Source organism: Vicia villosa, linkage group LG3 (genome assembly GCF_029867415.1).
Source record: "Vicia villosa cultivar HV-30 ecotype Madison, WI linkage group LG3, Vvil1.0, whole genome shotgun sequence".
In the NCBI taxonomy this organism is placed as follows: domain Eukaryota; kingdom Viridiplantae; phylum Streptophyta; class Magnoliopsida; order Fabales; family Fabaceae; genus Vicia; species Vicia villosa.
In genome coordinates, this window is record NC_081182.1 from 137,496,157 (window position 1) to 137,504,850 (window position 8,694).

The window sequence follows — 8,694 nt, forward strand, 5'->3', positions numbered from 1 at the left end:
CGAAGAAGAAAAAATGTTAGTGCATTAACTGGTCTAAACCCTAATTGATTACAAACCCTAAAAAGTTTACAAACCCTAATCCTGAACCTAAAAGGGTTATTTAAGAAAACTTATTGTGACCAAAAAGGTTTATAAGGCTTAAAAATGCGTTAGTGGATAACACCTACCTGAGGATTCTAGGGTTTATAAATGAATCGAGGTTAACAAACCTAAAAATTAATTATTAATTTTTAATTAATTAATTAATTAAAAGTATATACCAAAATAATAATTTTTATTGCTTAAAAACAATTTTTGATAAAATGACAAAAATTCGAATTTTGATAAAATATAAAGAATTATAAAACTAACATTATTTAGTAAATATAAAATTTTTTAGAAAAATAATTTAATAAGAAAAAGAAAATAAAATAGGGAGAAAAGTTATATAATTAAAAGAAAACTAAAAGAATAAAAAAATAAAAAGAAAAGAATAAAAAAGACTTAGCTCTGGATCTGGTGTATTGCTTCCTTGAGGGTGTATGGCGTGACTGCGATCTGGTCCATCAGATGAGCATTCATGGTGATCCAATGGCTGACGCTGGCGACCATATCATAGGCAACGCATGGGGGGGGCGCACTGGATCAATTGTTCAAACAACTGGAAAAATAAAATTTGCCAAACCATGGATCGAACCCAGGTTTGTGTGGTTGCAAGCTTCATCATCCAACCATCTGTTCCAAGATCATCAATTGCTTATAACATAAACCAAATAAAATAAATAGAAAATACATAGTTAGTGGTGGAATCAAAGCGTGGGGCCCACGCGTGCACGCTGCAATCAATGAGAGAAGGAGAGGGAGTCTATTTTTGTTGACCACCCAATGAGACGCAATCACGCGTATGGAGAGAGGTTGAATGGCTGACCGGCCAATCAAATGACCACACATGCTGCACCCTGTCATCATCTTCTTCGCGAAGACCCCAGCCCCACTTTCTTGCGGATTTATCCGCAAATTCACCTGCGGATTCAGCCGTGAAAAATCCTTCAAATCCTGCAAAAACTGAAACTCAAAGAAAACACATGAATCAAGACAACCTAAGAGCCCAGATCTACTAATTAACAAGCTAGGAATTTAATGGTGCCATCGTTTTGGACGAATACAGCCTCGAGCGTAGAAAACGAAAACTTCTCATCTCAATGCCCTAACAATGGCGTTGCGCCATTCCTGCGTTAAACCTCAAAAGAAACACCTCAAACTGACTCTAAAGAATGTTATGAACATGTATGAGTGCGTAGAATCAATTAAAATAGCGTGAGTCAACAGTTTGAGTTTTAAAGAAAGTGAATGCAAACCATGAGTTAGAAGAGATGATTCACGATGCTGCAAACTCTCAAAGTGATGTGAACTGGCTTCTGGGATCCTGGGGAGCGTGAATGGATGCTTTAATGTGATTGAATTGGCCTGGAACTTGAGATATAAAATTGTGCTTTCTCTTTGAAATTTTTCTTTGAAAACCTTGTCCTCTTGCTCCCTTTTTTCGTGTCCCCCCTGTTCTGAATGAATCACCTATATATAAGGGTTTGAATTAGGTCAATTACTTAGGAAAGAAATCATGTTATTGGTGATTTGGAAAATATGAAAAATTTGATTGAAAATTATGTATAAATCTTTCTATTTTTGATCAATCTTTTTCCAATCAAATTTGCATGATTGACTTGAGCTCCAAGAATGATCTTTGATTGAATAATCAAATCCTGCACCAATTTTGACATTTAGTTTATTTTATTTTGATTTAATTTGCATAAAAATCAAAGATAAATAAAAAAATAAATCCAAACCAAAAACCAACGAAATTCATTGGTCTCCTAGGTGATTCTTGGGCCTCCATATGATTAATGACCAAGCCATGAAAATTGATCCATTTATTTTAGCATTTTACTTAATTTATTTAGCTTTTATTTGAATAAAATCTAAATAAATATGAATAAAAAGCAAAAAAATATGAGGATGGCCTTAGAGGTCCCCATTAGGCTTAGGATCATGTTTGAGATGAAAATCTTAGGCCCATTAATTCAAAAATCCAATATTGGCCACTTTGTATTTTATGCAATTCCTCAAAATCGCCCAACTTGTGCAAGCCATAACTCTCTCAATATTTGTCATATGAAGATGTTTTAGGACTTTTTAGAAAGCTTAAAAAGTCCTCTAAAATCTCCTTTTGGTTTCATCTCAATTGAGTCTTCCATGTTCATGTATGCTCCATTTTAAAAAGATGACCTTTTGTTGACTTTTAGAAAGACCTATAATGTTTTGATCCATATCTCTCTAATGAAGCATTTTTGGACTTGGCTTGTGAGAGACAAAATTGTAGAGAATTCAATTTCCTTCAAAATGAGCTTTGGATGGGAAATTTCTGATGCCCCATGTGAAAGTTATGGATGGTCAAAGTTGGGTTGACTTTCTCCTTAAAAACCCTAATTTAGAAACTTAGGTTTTTGATGATTTTGGAGCTTTTCTTGATGAATCATGATCAATCCTTGATAAAATGATGAATGATACTTCAAAATGAGGATGTTGACCAAAAATCAGGAATTTTGACTGTACTTTGACCACAGTTGACTTTTAGGTCAAACTAGTCGCCTATTGATCATTTGAGCAGTTGACTGAGCAATCCTATGAATCAGAGCTTGAAACTTGGCATGAGTATGCTTTGAACCATGTGAGAAGCCATGGAGCTCACTTGAAGCATCAGAGATCCCATTTTTCTTGATTAAATCAAAACCCTAATTTTGGTCCTCCTTGTTAAGGAGGAGAGTGAATATGCTTGCAATTAGAGATTGTGTGAGCCAGTAGAGACTACCTGAGCAAACTATCTTGAAATATAATGGGCAAATTTTGGGGTATGACATCGTGATGATAGAAAATATTCTCACGTGAGTTTTTGAGAAGACGTTTGAGAGGAATTTCATAATGACTATGACGTCATAGAAGTTGATGGGTTAATGGCATCGAAATGATTTATCAAAAAAATGCCTTTTTCTTCAGTATGTCAAAAATGACATTTTTGAGGGGAAATTTATTAGTTGGAAGTTTTCGACGCCAAGTTTGATTCAATGTGATAACTAAAAAAGGAAGTATGTTGGAAGATGTTATGAGTTTTAGACAAAAAACCTTGTGAAAAAGTTCCAGTCGAAGTCGTCTTTGTATGAGAGGAAGATGTTGGATAGGACTTAGAAATATTTTCTAAGTTTAAGTAACAATTCGACGAACAGCGAATTGCGTTTGACGAAGAGTTTTGAATTTGAATAAGAGATAACTTTTTTTCATCCTCATACAGTTTCAAAGACGTGTAATCTTAAGATAAGTGGAAGACATACCGAGCGAAACGTGCCACTTTTTGGTAGATAGACCGTTGGTGATAGTTATTTCAACTTAGTATATACAAGGGTCTAAGTGTTAGGATTTCCGTGTGTTCATTTGTTTTATAAATACTCAAAGTATATATTGTGAATTGAGAAAAGAGATGTTGAGAATATACGTGTAAAAACACCATATTTACATTATATTTTACAATTTATTTTACATTTCCAGAATTTACCTTTCATTGCAATTTACTTTAAAAGTACTTTTATTGCATTCCCTTTACATTCTGCAAAAGTTATATCCTTCGAAACAAATAATCTTTAAACCATGAACGCCGTCGAAGTGATATGCATCCAAGAAAATATAATCTAAACGAATAACACACGTCTTAGGATTCACTGGTTGATCCTGCAAGTTAACCATTTTATTGGAGACCAGAGGTTGTTTACCAATTTTCACGGTAAATAGTGCCTACAACGATTCTGATTGGGCAAGTGATCCTGATGATAGGTGCTCCACCTCTGGATCATGTATCTATCTTGGCTAGAATCTTGTTTCATGGAGATCGAAGAAGTAGAGTTTGGTGGCTCGATCCAGCACGGAGGCCAAATATCGCGTTCTTCCACATACAGTGTTTGAGTTGCTATGGCTTGAGTCCCTAATGCAAGAACTTCACATGCCATTTCAATCTCCTACACTGCTTTGTGATAATCTTAGCGCATTCTTCTATCTCATAATCCCATTCTTCATGCTCGCACCAAATACATTGAATTAAACATTCATTTTGTGCGTGAACGTGTTATTTACAAGCTCTTGGAGATCCAACATGTTATAAGCTCCTTACAACTTGCAGATGCTCTCACAAAGCCTTTGGGAACATCTGCTTTTCAAGAGCTTCGTTCCAAGCTCAAAGTCGTGGTTCTCACCTCTCTATGAGTTTGTGGGGGAGAATTAGGAGGATATCTCAGGCATAAAGTTAGATAGCTTAGCATGTGCATTAATGTATATCAACATAACCACAATACATGAAAGCATGCATAACTGTAACTAACTCTTGCATCATTCACCATATGCATCCTTTGCTATATATCGGTGGTTATGATTCTTGTAAAACGATGAAGATTGAATGAATAATGTGAGAAATACATTCTAATAGATATCACTTTCATATTTTAGAGTGTCTGATAACTTAATACATAATATTGCATAAAAGTGTCCAAAACATTACATTTTGCATAAAAATTAATGAGAGATACATAAAATCTGAGATGAGAACAAGCTTCAATAAAACATTAATACAACAATTCCCTGACTACTAAAACAATGTTTTCCAATATGAACAAAAATATTACAACAGATGAAAGATGAATTCAAAAACAACAATGTTGATATAATGGTATTAGATCCTTTTGAAAAAGCTATACCCATGATTTGCATAGAGTCAGCCTAGTAAAATATGAACCAAATAAAAGGATAATAAGTTAGACATGATTTTCTTATCTCACTCATTCATTGAAAGACCTACTGATAATTTTCTAATCTCACTCATTCATTTAAAGACCAACTTATAATTACCATATCAACATCCAAAAGAAGTAAGCATTTTTGAATGAAATTAAAGGAAACTTATGAAAATGTTTTTGAATGAAATTAAAGGGAACTTATTTTTTGTAATCAAGATTTTAATAAAAGGGAGAACTAAGGGTTTTCCAACCCGATTACACAAGAACTCGGGAAAACCCGACAAAAAGAAAAGATTACAAACCAATTGCTACTACGATAAAAAATACAAGGGGTCCTTGCAAAACTCGTAGAAAGAGTAATTGGGGTGAGTAATTTTTCCGCAAAACGACCACTTCCAAACCAAATGCTTTATATTCCAAACGATATTATTCACATTCCAATCTTCCTTCCGAAAACTACTTCCGTTCCTAACCAACCATACACTCCAAGTTGTAGCTAGCCAAACTACACCTAATTTCCTCTCCTTCACCTTTTTGCTATAGAAAAATAAGTGTCAATCCATAAAATTCGACAAACACTCTTTGTCTACTCTATCCCCTTTACCAACCCAAAAAGCAATCTCACTCCAAATATTTTTAACCACCAAGCAACTAAAGGGAACTTATGAAAATGATAATGGTGTACAAGTTTTATGACTTGATTATCAATCTATTATATTTAAAGCTATAATGTTCCTTTTATCAAGTCAATGGACAAATGAAGAGATATTATTCCTTCTATTTTTCTTGAAATCTTATTTATAACTATTGCCAAAATTCTGGATTTGACAAGTCAATAGTTGTCGTGATATTTAAGTGTATATCCATGAAAAAAGTTGAAACATTTATTTATTTTTGAGCATTCATATATTAGATAGTTGTTTAAAAGATATACATAAAAGACATTGAATTTGGTTCACTTGTTTAACACCATGGAATATCACCTTTTGTTTGGCTTATCCATCAGGAAGTTAGTGGATAAAAATCTTTGACAAACTATCCAAAAAAAAAAAGTTGGTAATTATAGAATCAATTTATTGTAGATAGGACAATGTAATTTTTATATTTTGTACCACAGATAAAAGTTGATAGCAATTTCACATTTTATAACTTCTGATGACAAATACATAATATGCTTAATAATGTACAAAACACTACATTTTACATAGAATTTAAGGAGAGAGATACATAAAACTTGAGGTGAGAACAAGCCTCAACAAAAACATTAATGCAACAATTCCCTGACTACTGATTTTCAATATGAACAAAACTATTACAACAGATGAAAGATGAATTCAAAAGCAACAGTATTGATATAATGATATTGGATCCTTTGGAAAAAATTATTTCCACAATTTGCATAAGAATGCAAGATCTTCCACATACAAATTCACCTGGTAAAATATGAACCAAATAAAAGGAATATAAGTTAGGCCTATAACTAAGAAATATAGCAAAATGTTAATTAGTTGTTCAATGAAACATGTCATAGATTAATTTTAAATAAAAAACATAATACTAACCTTAGTTAACTGAGGCTTAATTTCTCTTGAAACTATTCAACATTACCATGAAAGTTACATAGATCTGGTCCCCAACTCTATCAACAAACCGATAATATGCGTGCCTCCATTTTCTAAGCAGAAACAAAGAACCACATATCCCCCAGAAACCTACTGCAAACCCAACTCCCATGCCTAGATATAATGATTCTCTTATAGAGTCCTCATCTTCATTCCTTCTTGTTGGTGTGGCACTTTTGGGATTTTCTTCTTCTGCGGTACAATTGTTTAGAGGAGCTCCGCACAAGTTTGGATTTCCAAAGTAGCTAGACGCATCAAAACTTTGAAGTTGTGTTCCAGTTGGGATTTTCCATTAAAATTGTTGTGAGATAGATTCAAATAGTCTAAAAAGGTCATGCCAGTCGTTCCACTCCGCGCTTATTATTATTAGAAGGATGAGAAGCTTTTGGTTTGTGACTATTTTCCAAATGGAAATCTATCTATACTCTTGCATGGTATGCATTTCTGTTTCTCTTAGTTTCAGTTTAGGCTTATGAAATCTACTATCTATTCATTAATAATAGATTGACCAAATTGCCTAAATTACCCTTTCACCAAAATTTATTTGCACTAATAAAAGGTCATTTTTGTAACTAACAAATTAAGTATTCACTCTTTCAACTTTATTGAATGGATGCCCCAAGTGTTAGCTTTTCATTGGTCCGAATTAAATAACATTTTCTCTACAACTTTATTGCATGAATGATGACATCACATGTAAGCCATGGATGATGGAAGTCATATTTAAATTTCTTTTACATTTCATTTTCCCACACTTTCTTACTTTCATTTTAATTTTTCTTAATTTATTTATTATCACAAAAAATATTAATAATCTATTTTTAAATTTTAATCTTACTAAAAAATTTCAAATTTCTTTCGCATTTAATTTTTCCATACTTTCATTTTAATTTTTCAACATTTATCTATTATCGCAAAAAATATTAATAATCGATCATTTAATTATTATTCCCAAAAATATTTAATTATTTCACAGGCCATTATCAACTCAATATTTAATTATTTTTAATCGATCATTACACATTTTCTCTATCTTAATTAAAATTTCAAATTTCTCTCACATTTTTTCACACTTTCTTACTTCCATTTTAATTTTTTTCTCTATTTATTTATTTATTATCTCACGGGTCACTATCAACATAATGTCTATTTTATTTTAATCAATCATTGTCTTTATTTGAGAGATAATATATTTATTTTTATTTTTTTCTCCATCTCACGATTTTTTATCATTATTTAATACAATTAAATTTCCATGATTATTGTTTATTTTACATTTGTTTTTAAATATATTTTATATCGCATCAAATTATTTTTTTATTTCACGGGTCATTATCAACATAGTAGCTATTTTATTTTAATCAACAATTACTATTAATTGAGAGATAATTTTTATTTTTAAATGTTAATATTTCATTTTTATTATCTCCATCTTATAGTATTTTTTATATGATTATTTAATATAATTGAATTTATATGATCATTTTTCATTTAGTTGGACCGTCAATTATTAAATTACCTGACCCAATTTTGCTATTGTGTTCCTAACCTATCTTAAACATTTTTTTGTGGATCATTGTTTTCTATATAATTATTGTTAAATTTACAATTAAGTAAATTATTTCATATTTTTCATTTATATTTAAAATTTTACATTTGCATTTGTTAAAATTTTATTTTTTTCTCCAACTCACATGTCCTTTTTTATATGGTTCTTTATTACACACAAAATTAGCACATGTCCTTTTTTATATGGTTCTTTATTACACACAAAATTAGCACATGAATAAGATAATAATGTTTAATCTTAAGGGCCAATTTCAATACAATGCCTATTTTATTTTAAACAATAATGACTTTTATTTGAAAACTAAAGTATTTATTTTCAAATTTCAAAACGATTCCTATGGATATTAGGTTTTCAAAGAATTGGGAGTATAACAGAGCAATCAATAAAACTCTAACTCTATTCAAATAAAACAATTCCTTTTAATTATGCATATTGCTTATAATTCCTTTTATTTATATTATTCATATCATTACAAAAATACTACACCAGAAAAAAAATCACCCGTGCGGAAGCACGGGTCTCTGACTAGTTGAATACTAAATACATATATCAAAAAAGAAAAAAAAAACTTAGTATCTAGTCTATTTGTTGTATATAAAAAGTGAAAAAAAAAATTATAACAAGTATATGAGGGAGTAGTATGTTTGATATCGAACCTATAGTTTTTCTTGGTAATTGCTTCTATTGTATG

General features: G+C 31.2%; 1 long non-coding RNA gene across 1 annotated transcript; it reads right to left on the reverse strand.

The window, feature by feature from the left end:
* Positions 1-5,935: 5,935 nt before the first annotated feature.
* Positions 5,936-7,488, reverse strand: LOC131662450 (uncharacterized). The gene is made up of 2 exons (XR_009301583.1): positions 6,374-7,488; positions 5,936-6,244 (listed from the first exon to the last, which is right to left on the reverse strand). It is a non-coding gene; the product is annotated as an uncharacterized LOC131662450 (long non-coding RNA).
* Between the last annotated feature and the right edge of the window lie 1,206 nt (positions 7,489-8,694).